This window comes from Rhopilema esculentum, chromosome 3, assembly GCF_057945365.1.
Source record: "Rhopilema esculentum isolate cy_ngs chromosome 3, ASM5794536v1, whole genome shotgun sequence".
Classification (NCBI taxonomy): domain Eukaryota; kingdom Metazoa; phylum Cnidaria; class Scyphozoa; order Rhizostomeae; family Rhizostomatidae; genus Rhopilema; species Rhopilema esculentum.
In genome coordinates, this window is record NC_142817.1 from 6,451,160 (window position 1) to 6,466,355 (window position 15,196).

Consider the following 15,196-nt stretch of genomic DNA (forward strand, 5'->3'; position numbering starts at 1 on the left):
TGCATTAACATTTCTAAACCATATTTATTCAGTCCTAGATTGATTTGTTTATTAGCAGCCATCTTTAAATTCACACATGGTTGCTTTTCATTAGAATCGTTGACAACTATTTGAGAACTGAGTTGAAGTACACAACGTGTCAAAGAGCCCTACAGGATACACTGATTTTGAGTTTTTTTATCTAAAGGTTTGCCTTCTTTTTCAAGGCGGTTGGTCAGAGTATGTTTCTCGAAGGATGTATTCTACTAACGAATATAGCTATAAATAATTAACGTAATAATATTAATTTCAAAGTTTATTTACAAAAAACCAGTTAATCAATCGGATGATATCTAAACAAATTGATTTGCAAGCGAGAAAGCTAAATTAAATCTAAAAAGACAGAATTTGCAAACACTCTTAACATCATGACGCACATTCTTATCATAAATATCCAACAGTCAAGCAAATTTATGGCTGCATAAAAGAAAACAATGCCAACTTATTGAGACAAGATTACCGTTGAAATCAAAATATTGAAAAATGTACGCGATTTTGAAACCAGATCACAACTTGGCGGAATGCTAAAACCATTCTGGCATTCAATTAGAATCGCATGAGTTTTATTGTATAAAAGAAACAAGATCATTGCGACACTGGTTATGTCGTTTCAGTTAGCTCTATTTAAGGTCTTACAGTTATCTGCAACTTGATTCGAGGCTTATTGGTTGGTATCTTATAAGCAGCACATTAGCTGCTGTCTACCTTTTGAGAATGATGTGCATCAAAGAATCAAATATATTGCTATACAATGCCTACTTAAAAGTCTAAGAGCACTAGCCACAGTTTTCAAGGTTAAATTCTGCCGTTCATCTCTCCAAGGAAATATTGTTAGTTTTCCTTAGAACCTTTGTAGGAGATTAGGAAGCATCTTCAATGGCGCTACTTGTCTGATAATAGTCTAAACTATCAACATTGTTTTAGGGAAAAGGAAGACAGAAGGGAAGACAAATTGCAAGGTATTCCAAGTATTTTCGGCAGGCATAGTAGAAACCTTTGCAAGAAGTAACTCTTTCAGCCATTGAAAGACTTCAGGATCACAGGATAGGGATATTTGAGCCCTGCAACAATATTCAAAACAAACCAATTGTCGTCTACATTATTGCTTTACCATTCTGTCGCAAAGATGAAGCATAATGTATGCAGAAATGAAAGCAGCAACTGGATTAGATGACAGTCTATATTATGGTCATAAAGCAATTAAGATGTAAAAGCAGAGGTGAGTGGGTGAGGAGGGTGGTGTTTCCAAGACTCTTTGATTGAGCTTGATAGTAATGGAAGTAGTTGCTACGTCGTAAGATCAAAGTGAAGTATGAAAAGACGGCGAGTTTTGCGAAGCCCAGCAAATATGGGAAAATGTATATTTTTCATAGATTTTGAGTTTAGATAGTATGCAGGGCCTCCAATGAGGAGGAGCGGGGGCCATAGCCCCCACTATTTTGCAGAACAATGTTGCTTTTTGAAAATCTTTTGTTGTGATTGTTGAAATCAGGGAGAAATGGTGAAGCTGCGGAGAATTGGAGGGGGTGGACTAGAAGAAAAAAGGAAAAATAGACGCTATTTTCTTCCTCCTTCTCCCTCGCAGTTCCTCCACTTTTTCTTTCTTCCGCAGTTCCTTTTATCCTATCCTTTTTCCCTCCCAATCTCCCTCCCCAATAGCCTCTGCGGAGGAGAGTAATGCATCCCCACTTTCCAACTTGCGTCGAAGTCCATGGTATGCTTTTGCATGTAATAACTTTTATGCTTCACTTACAGTAGTATTCAGATATTATGCTTCACTTAATCATTTTAAGAAAGAGTGGGGAGATATATCTGAGCTTTTTAATATCATTAGCACCATAACTGTTGCCTGACATCAAAAAAATTGAAAGCTGTTAGAATTGTTGATAAAACCACACTCTCCAATAATGAGAGGCTAATATAAAATGACTGCGAGCTTCGTGCACACAATGTGCTAGCTCAGCTTGAGAACGTTTCTGTGCTTAGCACAGGCTGATATTGATAAAACGTTTGTGAATACATTTCTTATGTCATTTAGTCTCTTGTGATTATCCTATCATTCCCATCTGAATTATCACAGAAAATATTGACATACTTCCTGATACAGTATTCTGCACATGAGATTGTCTCTCTATTTCATGCATCATATTTCTTCGTAGAGTAGTTTAGTTTAAATGAAATTAAAGAATTCCTCAAAGGAATTATAATTTATGCAGAATTAGATATCGAAATGCTAGAATAAAGATAAAAGACTGGTTTTGAAAGAGTCTTAAAGAGACAATCTAGAAAACTTAACACGAACACGAGCCATATTTTTAAGCTTTCGTGGATTTAATTTTCATTCTTAAAATTCAAAGCAAGAAAATATTAAATAAAAGAAAAAGCTTGTTAAATCTAAATTTTATGTAATCACTTAAATAAATTCTTCCGCTTTCAGTAAATTATTTATAACAAAACATCGATTTCTAATGATATCCAAAGTTAGGCCGCTTATACACATCTGGATCAACGATCTTTACGGAATTTATTCGCAAAGGAAAAGATTCATAAATATTTATGAACCAAATGAGGAATAAAAGGCAAATAAGCTCTAATTTCAATTGAATTTTTAGCATTTAAGTATCGGTAGATTATTCTACACGTTGTATTCACGAATTATTTAAGATATAGGTAACCGCAAGAAATGGATTATAAGCAGAATTTATTTGCTGAATTTAGGCCAAGCGTGGTATGGAATTAAACTGTGTTTTGTGATTAAAACTTCATATCGTACACTTAAAATGATACGCATTTTTGATAATGAGTTCTAATTTGTTATGAAGAAGAGGGACATAATGATACTTTAATGTAGAGAATGGGATAGCAGATAATCATCGTTTTTGCAATGCAAAATAAAAAGTAAATCGTGATGATGCTTAAGAGAGTCGCAAACATTCGAACGTGCATATTGATCATGCAATTTGGCGATTGAAAACAGAATTCGAATACATGTTACGATCAACGACTCAAACGAACAAACATACCTTCAACAGACAAGCTATGCCAATTGTACCTAGTGCTTCAACCTTTGAATACATGCATCTCTTGCGCTACCAAAATTATACTTTGAGGACATTGATATTTTTAAGTTTTTTTAGAATATGAGTTCTTTAATGACATAAATGACATAAGGCAATTTGGTTTTCCTTTTAGGAATTTTCTCTGATTTTGGGTTTGCAGTTGACATATCACTACAAGCAATATATAATCAACTAAGATGGAAAGTAGGAGACCTTATGAACCTTAGTATAAAGATGTATAAATTCTGGGATTAACTAACTTTAATCACAAACTGATAACTGAGATATGTTGTTTTTAAAGTTTATTGTTCGCTTATCTTACCAGTGACTTTTGTTCATATCAAAATTTTAAACTAATGTTCATATCAAAATTTTGAATTAAGGCAGAGAAGTTTTGAAAATGCTACACAGGCCATTGTTAAAAATGATGGAATGTTAGTCCAATAACAAAAATGAATCCTGACCTTTGGCTCGTGAACTTTCCACTCTGGCTTCCGATCCTTGTCAACTTAGGTGAGTGTGTACTGTTCCTTATGTTCGCTGCAACAATACTGGAATACGAACAAAAACGCCTGTGACTTCTCTTACACCCATTTGCAACTACCAACTAAACCCGTGCATTGTTTCACTGCAAATCTGGCATAAATACAGGATCGGCTTCTTTTGATGTAATTGAAACCTGCCAGACTAGCGGTTGTTCAAGGACCCTTAAGATCTTATCAACAAGTAGCTAGAAAACGTGGTCATCGTCGGCAAAATCAAAGGGAACGCTAAGAAAACAAGGAGAATTAATTCACCTGTTGTATTTGTATATCCATTAGTTGGTTCAGTGGATTTTCACAGCCGTACTGTTTGCCTCTTTGATCTTTAAACGAGGGAAACTTAACTAAAAGTGTCATCCGATTAGCTAAAAGTTAATTGTGTATTTGTTCCTAAGTATAAAATGTTACTCTTTTTTGTCCTTGATTTGCCGAAACAGGTGCGTGAGGTAACTTTTTCTCAAGCAAGAAGAGCTACTACATGGTAACAGATAACTGCCACTAGTAGATAAGATGTATCTAGATGCTAAAAGAAGCCATAAACAAACACGATACAATAAATTTCTACAATAGAAGACAAACTGGCCCTAATGAAGCACGCAATGCTTCGTGCTTCCCAACAGTTCTACAACATACAAGACAACAAAACATAACAACACTTTCTATGGAGCAACCTAAAAAGCAAACCTTTGGCCATTCAGCACGAAGATAAAGCTAGATATGAAAACTAAAACAAATGAAAGTACAGCGATCGACACGTTATGGCACTACAGTTTAGCTACCAATTAAAAACTACCAATTAAAAACAGTAAGAAATAAAAGAAATCAAACATAAAATTAAAATATTGGTCTGAGGTTATAGCACTTCATGCACTTTAGTATGATACTGGATAAAAACATGAGCTCCTTTATATCTAAGTTTTTTCGTCAACAAAGTTTGGCAAAATCAGCTCCATTGTGGTCGTAATTATTAAAGTCACAACTCAGACTGTAGTTCATATGTCAATTTTGCTGTGTAAAGATAAAAATCAATTTATAAATACAAAATAATTGCTTGCAGGAGCTTTTCTTAGATCGAACACGATTATGATCTAAATTGTGCATTATACTGCAATGCAACTTTACGAAAAACGGTTATACAATATTTTGTGATAAAATAAAAACATTGCACCTGCTTTTTGAAAATGCAATGATAAAGCACTTTCATCAAACCAAATGAGACTGCGATATTCCATTAACTATCTATCAAGAAGAAACATGAATATTCTGAATAAATGTGAGTGTCTTTCTAATGTTGACAATACTGCGCAGATATAGACAATACTGCATTATATAGACAAGCTACTGTTAGCTGCATGTTCGGAAGAGCTCTCTTTAAGACAATCTTCTACGCGTCGTAAGGTCTAAACAATCAACGTTTCAGACTCTACGTACGATGCTTTGTGCCTTTAAAGATGAATTTTTTGAAAGGAGTGGAAGGTAAAGGTAGAAGAAAATGTTTAAATGCACAGGTGACAAGAGAAGATGAGGTTTATTCCCTTGTAGAACGCAAAATGGTGTTGTCGACGGGCATTTTGGTAGGCCATAGTCAAAAATACCGGTGAGCATTTCCTTTATAAGAATACCTTGACTTTTGAAAAGCCTAAATATTCTTAAAAACTTGTGATTCTGAGCATAAAATTATTCTTAATCACTCTTACGTGACACAATGTGTATATTCAATATACTCCAAGAAAGAAAGTTCATTCAAGCTACTCAAGAGTAATAAACTGGCTTTAACTTGGTCGACTCAGCGTTACTTACTACTTACTCAGCAAAAATGGTGATCGGCACAAATTAAGAATTCAGTGCAGCACAGGACACTCTACCATCCCCCCCCTCCCCCCAGAAATATTTCTAGCGCCAACTCTTGTACTAGTCCTTTCTGAATCAAGCTCAAGTGGCGAATTAAAGGGAAAAATTGGGGATAACGAATCATACTGTCTGTTATTGCATAATTGTGGCCAGTTTTCGTTGCCCAAAGTAGCTGCATGGCGAGGTGCCACTGTACCTAAACTTTTTCATGAAAATAAGGCTTGTCTTGCAGCTTCAAAAATCAGACAAATAGAAGGTTAAATTCCGATGAAATTAAAGCCTGGCTGGAACAGTTAAGTAACTTTTAAACTTCATTTATTTCGAGCCTCTGAATTCTTATTTAATCTATCATTGTAATGAGAAGTGTGTAGTATGCAACCTAAATAGGGAGAAATATAGACACCATCTTGGACCTTTTTCGAGCACTGCAGGCAGGGTGGCGCCAGCTACTGCAAAGTGGGAAGATAATCAATAACAACACGTCCCTTTTGTCTCGTTTCAGTTCTTCGTACCATGTTAATTTTCCTTAGGAAATATGTACTGCCCCTACCTAGCGCTTTTCAATCAATTTTTAGAAGAAATATATAGACCATGTTTGGACAAAAGCAGGGGGGGGGTTAATTATCCCCCCCCCCCCTCATACCCCCCTTAGCGCCACCATTACCTGTAGAGGAAAACACGTTTTCTTATTGGTCCAACTCTTATCTCTAGCACTAGCAACCATGCCTAATCAGCTATTACTGAAATATAATTTCGTGATGGTAATCATAGCAAAGATCTTACTGCGCAGTTAAACAGGTGTGAACGATAAGACAACTGCCACGAGTGAGATTACCCAAGCTTGAACAGCAAAGCGCAAGTTCAATGAAATTGTCTTATCAGTTTAGCCATCGATATTTTCCCATGATGTTATCTCGATTCCAAAAAAACAAGAAACACGGGTCGTTCTCTGATCTGTCACCCTATTGTGTACAAGCAATCTAAATGGGATTAATGATTAATGAAAATTCAGAAAAGTTTCTTGCCAACAACCAGCAACTTGAAGCCGGCTTTACAGATAAGATCATTATTGTATTTGAAGAAGCAAGTAACTTTTTGGCTGCCATCTTCGTTTTCATAGGCCAGGTACAATATCTGGATCGTAAACAAAGAGCCTCTGATGCTTTTCTGATCTTTTCCAGTTAGCACAGGAGGGACAAATGGGAAAATACAATCATACTTTATGAAGGAGAAGGAAGCAAAGAAATCATGCCCATTCCAAGCCTTCTCCGTTAATTTGTTGCTCAACCGCGAGAAATTATAAAAGATTTGCGTACCCCCAAAGCATTCTGTTTTAAATCAGGCCTTTTAACGAGACGGGTCCGTATAAAAAAGTAAATGAGTACACACTTTTTTATAAGAAGCAATAAATTTAAGTTCAGGCTGACAGTTCCTAATCTTTCGAAAATCTGTGGCAGGATTGTTCTTAATTTGTTCTTAAATTAAGAGGGTGTAAACAGTACGATTGCTAGCTTCTTTGCTCTAGGGAAGTGTTCAGGCCTCATTTGCCAACAGAGTGAGTGAAACAACCTTCATTTGCCAACAAGTTTGAATATTCACCAAAAAAGCACCCAAACATGGCTAAAAATCCACGTTTATGAGATAAAACATTGCTCAAAAATGCATTTTGCAGAAGCTCAGCCTCAGCTTGTTTTTGATTTGTTCTTAACTTTTGACTAATTTTGAGGCTAGTGTTCTAATAAAATTGATCTTATAAAATAAAAGAGTGTAGGTATTATAGTTCGAGATGAATACAAGTGTTTTTCTAACTAATTTAAAATTGCTACATTTTTATCAAGACATATCTTTATCGCGAATTTTATAGCTTGATATCTCCTTATATGTAGGTGGTTTGCTTATATCGTTACCGACTCGGAACTGAAGACCTACAATCCCGGACAAAAATGGTTTAGACTTTTCAAGGAAAGCTTATATTTTCACTTTCCTTTCAAGATAAACTTTTCCCCCTCCCGCAATTCAATGTTGAATGCATGATTTTTAAAGAGAAATGATAGAATTACAAATCCAACATTGAATCGGGGGAAAGAGGGTTTCGAATTTATAGGGGCAAGGTAAAGTAGAAAATTACAAAAATTGCATTTTGTCTTGAAATTTTTGTCCGGGATTGTAGGTATTTGCGCTTCATGGAGACATCCTGCACGAGCTTCAAGACTACAAATGCGTTTCTTGAATATCTGCGATGTGAACATTATAACAAGAATGAGCCTCAAACTAATCACAGTCCAATAACACATTCTAAACATGATGCAACAGCGAAGGAAAAAACAACCGCAACAACAGCGAAAGCAACGACAGTCGTAACTATGGTAACAATTAGCAGGATATCTCATGGAATCGGAAATGGCGTTGATAAGGAAAACTCTAGCAATTTTCATATTCCGTCATTCGTGTTTTAGACGAAAAACAAATTATCTATCGTAAATGGAGATCGGGGTGGTCGAATTTTTAAGACAATTACAGAAATGGCAACAGCGAAAGTACCATTTTATGATGTTTTTTAGTGTTTTTTCTAATTACAAGCTTGACAAAAAGCTGCATCATATTTTGTGAGAATTGAAAGGCTATCGTTTTGATATCTAGCGTACATGTTGAGGAATACAGAAATCAATTTTAAGATGCTCTTCCTTGCAGTGCGTATAGCTCTTCTACACAATGGAAAGGAAAACGCTAAATTTGACGGGAAACTTGAGATCGGATTAAGATTGAGGCAAGAAATATTTTTCAAACTTTTCAAAATTAACAGCTGCACAAACCTTACCTGAATATTAACTCTGATTCAATTAACATATAATATATAAGAATATAAAAAAAGATTTGAAAAAATTGATTCAGTTCTTAAGTTGAACCAAGCTGTATTGATGCTACGCCTGATCTAATGGGCAGTGTTAGCAAAAATATGGGCTGGATCGGGATCCCGTATTACATTTAAACATAACGAACGACAGTGTTCGACCGCACGAGGGACAAAAAACAAACCCAGGTTAAACTGGTTTCGTGTTTACCTTAGACCTTCAAAAATCATACCTGAGTTCAAACCACCTCGAGGGGCGGTTCTTCTGAACACGGGATGAACCTGGTTAACCTGCTTTTACACTACAAAAAATCACTAGGGTATACTGAACCGGTATAAAGGAGCGTAATGCTTAGAGGAAAATAGTTCACTCAGAAAATAAAGTACATTCTGGGGCCATGACCCCCCCCCCCCCACTTTTTTGCGAAGCAAATAGTTTGATAGCTGCAGTAAAAGGGGAAGAAGCCTTACTGCCCCTCCCCCACTTTCAAATTCGTGGCGTGGGTCCTGAGGCAGGCGGATTCGCAGTAGATTTGATTTTTTCTAGCTACCCGTATTCGGTTTTTTTCATTACCATAAAATTACGGGTAGATGGATTAGGTCTGAAGGAGTTATAACAATGATAAAACCCGCAGCGTGCTTTATAATCCTATCGATTGTTCACGATGTTTTTATAATACCTTGCATAAACAACTTGATTGATATTTTGGTTTTAAGACCCAGCAAAAAGGACATTCGACAAAGCATTAATAGAAATGTATTTTTAATGAGTAATGACAAGCAAACATCGCTATCAAAATTCCAGCTAACTGCCCTTTTCAGAGAATTAAAGTACTTGTATATTTAATGCATCGAAAGCAATCGAGCCGACTGAGAAATGAAACGGGAAGTCCTCAAAATAAGTGTGTTATCAATTATAAACCCACAGCATAGTTACCTGTGTCCTAAAAACTTGCTACAATGAATTTATCCATAAAACCTTATCGCCATTAAGATTTTAAATAAGCAAAGAAAATTAATTTTGAGGCGGAGTGTCAGAGATACAGGATCGCTTGAAGTTTGTTAATAATTGTATAGAGGCAGGCTATAAGCACTGAATGATGTATTTTTATAACACATGCTCAAGTCTCAGAGTTAGAATCTCTACGTGTTAAAAGTTTCCGCGAAAATTTCAATGCCAGAAGGCATGCACCTGGCGATGACAAACCTTTTTTTATCCGTATAAAAGTTACACGGACATACGGAGGTTACAAGACGATGCCGCAGGGAGCATGGAAATACATAGCAGCCCTGCGACCATAACATTTAACTCAACACTTATTTATACATCTAAATATTGAAGATTACATAATACAAATAACAATTACATAAAGTAGCAAAAAGCTCATAAAACACAAGTTTGGAGCTTTTCAACAACAACTTATTGAAATCGCTCTGAAGCACGAATGTACCTCAAGCTGCCTCCCATAACAGGAAGGGCATTATTCAATCCCTATCAAAAAAAGGTTTTATAAACATAATGCATCTTTCTATTTTTAAGACACTTTTTAAGAGTCTCAATAATATACTCTCCTAATGCATCTTCGTAGTTGCTGCTAATAAACTAGCATATCGTGGAAAAGGTGTGTTCTACTCACTCAGTTCAACTTAAACCAGCGTGAAGAAAATCACTCAATTTTTTCTATCACCCTATCAGAGCCACGCCAAAAGAGGGAGCAGAAGGTCATAACCCTCTTATTTCAGTAACAAATATCTTGAATCATTGATAGACAAATGTGTCTTACTCTATGGCCTATCCACTTTGCATATCGAGGGTTGAACTCCTGCTTATAACAGGAAGAGTTTACTAAAAGGAAGCGGCAAAGTTCATTCCCATTAAAAAATAGGCTTCCCATCAACAAGTTGGTATGTCACTATATGTATTCCTTGCTGCAGTACATAATAAAAATACATTAGAATATTAAAATGTTTGCGTTTTGCTTTTCCTTAACTAATTTCACATTAGCGTGTTTAGTCCTCATAAAGCATCATCTCGCATTATTCAGCTGTTTGTGGCGGCCTCTTTGTAAGGCAACCTCGCTTACAGCTGAAATACAAGTTTTGATTGATGCACTAGGCCGACCATTAAGCAATTTTGTCGGCCTTCTCAATCCACTTCAACGCCATTAGGGCAACTTCACGTACACTAGAAACTTATGAACGAGCCTCTTAACATACATTTCCGAATCCAATTCCGACCATTGCGGTGGCGTTTTTCGGTATCTTTGCTATTGCTCCGATCAGCAAACAAAAATATAGCACTACTTCGACTTTGATGAATACTTTGTAATGAGAACGCCGCCTCCTATTTACCCAAAGTTCATCTCCAACCATGCAATATATTTTCACACGCTGTACAGGAAAATCCATTACTTTGTTTAATATAACTATTATCAGTGATATCAGTGATGTTGTGCAGTGATATTTCGTGGTGTATACAGACAACCCGTTGAAACTGGTTAAGGCCCATAAAACATACAATTGCAAAGAAGATCGCAATCTTTAAAAGAAGCTTTGCTTGACTGGCTATCTTCGTTTTTATTGTCATGAAAAATATGACAGCTAATGAAAATCGTGTCAAGAGAAACATTTGATATGATATAATCAGTAATCAACAGAAGATAGAACTCATAATCAACCAACCCCGTTAGCAGAACACGATTACGTAATTATATTTGACTCCTTTATTGAAGCCAAACGGCTTAAATTTCGCTGATTACCTTGCGGGAAATATAAATGTGCGTTTAACTGGCTTTTGCATTTTAAATTTCAGACCAGGATTCGTCATGCTTTTAGGATGTTAAGGAGAAGATTCAATACTAACGAGCTTACAAGCTCTAATGCTTTATGACTTCCGTAGACTGTCAATAAACGAAAAACAGGAGTTGATTCAAAGTGAAGGAATTTCTCCTCGAACGATTCTTGAGCCTGTTTAAGTGCCAAATGCAAAAGCGCTCAAGAGGCGTATCTTACACGCCTTTTAAAGGCAATAGAAAATGTACCGTGGTGAGTTTGCGATCTTGGCTCATGTTTTATGGGTTCATAGACAGATTTGTGCTGTCTCTTGATGGTTAGTTTTAAGATATCCATATCTTACTTTCTAAGGATCGATTGCGTCTGGTTTATTTGTCCTCAATTATACCCTTTTCCTCATGCTTTGCTGCAAAGGAACCAATGCTTGTGTCCACATGGTCTATGTGCAATAATATCCTTTAACTCATCAATTTCTTCTTACAAACCTTAAAGCCAATAGAAAGTGAGTTTACGATCTTCTTTCGAAGATTAATAAAAACCTTGTTGGGTGACAAACTGGATTTTTGTTTAAAGAGTAAGGGAAGGAAGAGTTTGTTTAACGTTTAGCAGCTGTAAGAAAGAAACTCGGTAGGGCTGAAAGTCTGTACCGCAAGTTTTTTAACCTGGGTGTGGCTCATTAGAAGTGACAAAAAAGAACTTTGATATTGCCTGGAGAAATTTAGACCAATAGTGCAAAAAATGACCACAAATTAATAAAAAACTAGTAATAATGAAAACAGAGCGTATGACATTGAATGAAGCAGAATTTCTTGACTAGAAATGCCTTCTTGTGAAACTGTATTTAAGTATTTAGAAGCAACTTTGTAATGGCAGTGAAGACAGAAGAAGATAAAAAAGCAAGAGTATCGATTTGGCAAGCGATAACATAACTTAGCCAAGACCAAGATATTGGCCAACTAACACATGGAGCAGGAACTTGACGTCCATCAGGCCTATACAATGAGGTACAAAGACGTAAACATTGATATACTGGGTAGCTCAGTGGTAGAGCGACAATGTAAAGTGATGCTGATCTTAGGTCCTTGTCGTGTCACGCAGATCACATTTTGTCTAAATAAATTTTCTCAAACCTTGTTCTACACTTACTAAACATTAATTTATGTTTATCTTCAAGATATTCAAATGAGGCAAAATGTATCAGGAATTACATAAAGCTAAATCGCTCTCCAAAAAAGTTTTAATGCTTCCAAATATAAGCATAAAGCATAAATTTCAATGCCATAATTGCCGTCTAGAAGTAGCTATGTTCCTTCTAAAAACTTTCTTTGTACAACTCCATAATATACCTGTTCTCTTGATAAAGTCATTAATGCAACTTTTGGTTGTCACGTCTTGAAGAAGTATTATTAATTTCTTAGATTGTCAAGGGACAAGCTCAGTTTAAGTCTCACATTTGGTTCACATAGTTCAAGAACTTTGGAAAGGATTGTAGATGAATTCATCGAAATAAAAAAGAGGCAAGAATAATCGCAAAATAGTGAAAGTGTAGGGCCATAACAACAAATTTTCAAGTTAGGGACACATACCTCAGTACTTATATGTCGATGATCTCTTCAAGTCTTCTTTCCCCTGTAACAGGAAGCATGATACAGTCTACATTGACTCCATTTTCAAGGCTTCTGTTAGGCTTGTCGTCAATGTTGGAATATCGTGCTTTTCTCTAAATAAAGAGGAAGTTTGATTGACAATGCTATTAAATATTGCCAAAGCCGACTGCGATTGCACATGTTCTACTTAAACAAAAAAGCCACAAAGTCATTAAAAAGTGAATAGCAACTCCTTAATAGGCTTATTAGCAGAATAATGCGCTTAAGCATCGATAGGATGCAGGTATACACCAGACGTCTGTATATCATATATACCTGATTGTCTTCTAAGAAAGATTGTCCGCAGCGAACGATCCCTCAGTACCAACCACAAGCACTTAAGAGATATCAATTAATTGCTGTTGGAAAGTTTTTCTTGAAGAAATACTGTATAGTTTCGTAATTGATATCGCTCTGACTGCTGTATTTGCTCTAGTAAGTAATGATCTGTGCGATTATCTTACATTAAAGTGAGAAGATTATCTGCCACTTCCCTAAGCATGGGATATCTGCATTGATTATACAGCTGTCATTGTATCTATCAGCTATCAGCGTGATGTTTGGTGTTATGAATTATCAAATTGCACGTCTTAGGTCTTATAATTTAAAGTCTTAGATTAAATAAGATACTTAATTAGGTAGGGCGTGTCTTGATAATTCATTTTGTGTTTCTCAGCTTATTTGAATAAATTATGGATATTATCGCAATAATGATACCAATGTGCGAAACACTCCTATTACTCAAACTTTAGTGCTTCATTTCTACCATTTCTACTTTAGTGCTTTTACCTCACTTTATATTGAGGATGAAGAAAAGAACTTTAAAGGTGAAGTAATTATTTCTGCTTTTCAAAAAGAAGGGTCCTACGTGCAACTACAATGCCTGTTGATTCATTGTAAATAATGTATAAAACCACATAGAAAATTATTCGATTTTTTAAACTTTACTTTAACCAACTTATCGTATTTAGCCAACGTATTTTAATTTTACTTAAGCCATCGATTTAGATTAGTTTACTTGTACATTTGTATTTTGTCGACTAACTATTTTGTAATCGATGAAAAAAAAATATGCAACAACAACAAGAACAACAAAGGTTGATTGCGAGCAGCATGCCTATGTTCTGTTATTTCCTTCTGCTTTGTAGAGAAAGAAGCTGGAAACTCTATAAAGTGCAAGCTGAAACCATTCAATGCAAAGTTTTGCTTCGGGCTACTTCATCTCACCAGCCTAACACCTTCTCTCCTAACCCTATCTCTTATCTTTATTTCGACAGCTGGCCCCTTCAATAGTTTTCAGATGAAATATATGGCAAAGAGGCTGATTCAAACCTCCTACGTCTCCTATGTGAACAGTAAATTAAATAGAACATAACACACCAAACGATCACTGTCTATGAATTCCATGGATATTCAATTATGATTTCATAGCATAACTCTTTTATTTTTAATAAGCTGTAAAGAAATGCACGTGCAAATGCAACGAACCAAAAATAATATATGATTCTCTACAATCCAGGCAGAAAGTGCAGATATATTAGGAATAAGAGTATAAAGACAAGGAAGACCATTGTTTGCTTTCATTTCAAGGAATGGATAGAGCAAGTATGAATTAATGTTTTTAGTGATGAAAGCATGTCTTTTGAAATCATCATGTAAAATTTGCTTTAGCTGAAGATGAGACATGCTTGTCTAGAAATGTCCTTCTGTTGATCATGACAATGTCCTAGCGTAACAGACGTTGATTAAGCTTGTCTTTTTAGAACTGGATCTTCGATTAATTGTAACCGATTTCATCAAACATCTCTTATATCAATAGAAAAGTATATTGTTTTATTGATTCGTGAATAAACGGTTAAACTGTCTGAAATGATGATGAGTTAGATCAAATGAGTGGTTTGTGAATAGACAATAGACACACATTGAAATATGAAATGTGTAAGGACTTAGTCTCCAACTTCTGGTTTGGTTCTGTAAAAAGCTATTCTCAAAAATGAATCTCTTCTTCTCTAAACTACATACTAACGGCGGTTTGCTGACACTCTTCAGAGTTTAAACGTCAGACATAGATCGAAAACTCTAAGCAAGGAAGGAAATCTGACTTTTAAACTCTAAAGAGTGTCAGACGAAAAGCTTTAGTTTACTCAAATGTTTGCTTTTTCAAAGCCATAATCAGTAATGATAGAACGTCTTGCATTGCTCCGTAGTTGTGGACCTAGGTGAAACTAAGGACCTAGGTGAACCTAAGAAGCTGATTTTCTAATGTACTCATCTAAGAAGGAATTTAGCACGGTTCTGTTCAAGAGAATAATTTTGTGCGTACATCTCTGCCTGTCCGGTATTTAGCACTTGGAAAAATCAGGTTTATAGTAAGAGGAACAGCCATCAGCATACGGCTTAAACAAATATTCTGAA

At 35.7% G+C, this 15,196-nt stretch overlaps 1 protein-coding gene across 6 annotated transcripts in view; it reads right to left on the reverse strand.

Annotated features, from left to right (window-relative positions):
- The window catches only part of LOC135692412 (uncharacterized), an 81,769-nt gene that overhangs the window by 54,965 nt on the left and 11,608 nt on the right, over positions 1-15,196 (reverse strand). For 3 of the 6 annotated variants that reach the window (XM_065210516.2, XM_065210510.2, XM_065210514.2), the window contains exons 3-4: positions 12,722-12,855; positions 3,563-3,649 (exon numbers count right to left, since the gene is read on the reverse strand). The gene's annotated coding sequence lies outside the window, so the exon portion shown is untranslated. Of the gene's footprint in view, positions 1-3,562; positions 3,790-12,721; positions 12,856-15,196 lie in introns of those variants that run through there. The other 3 variants (XM_065210517.2, XM_065210515.2, XM_065210512.2) reach the window with 2 other exon arrangements.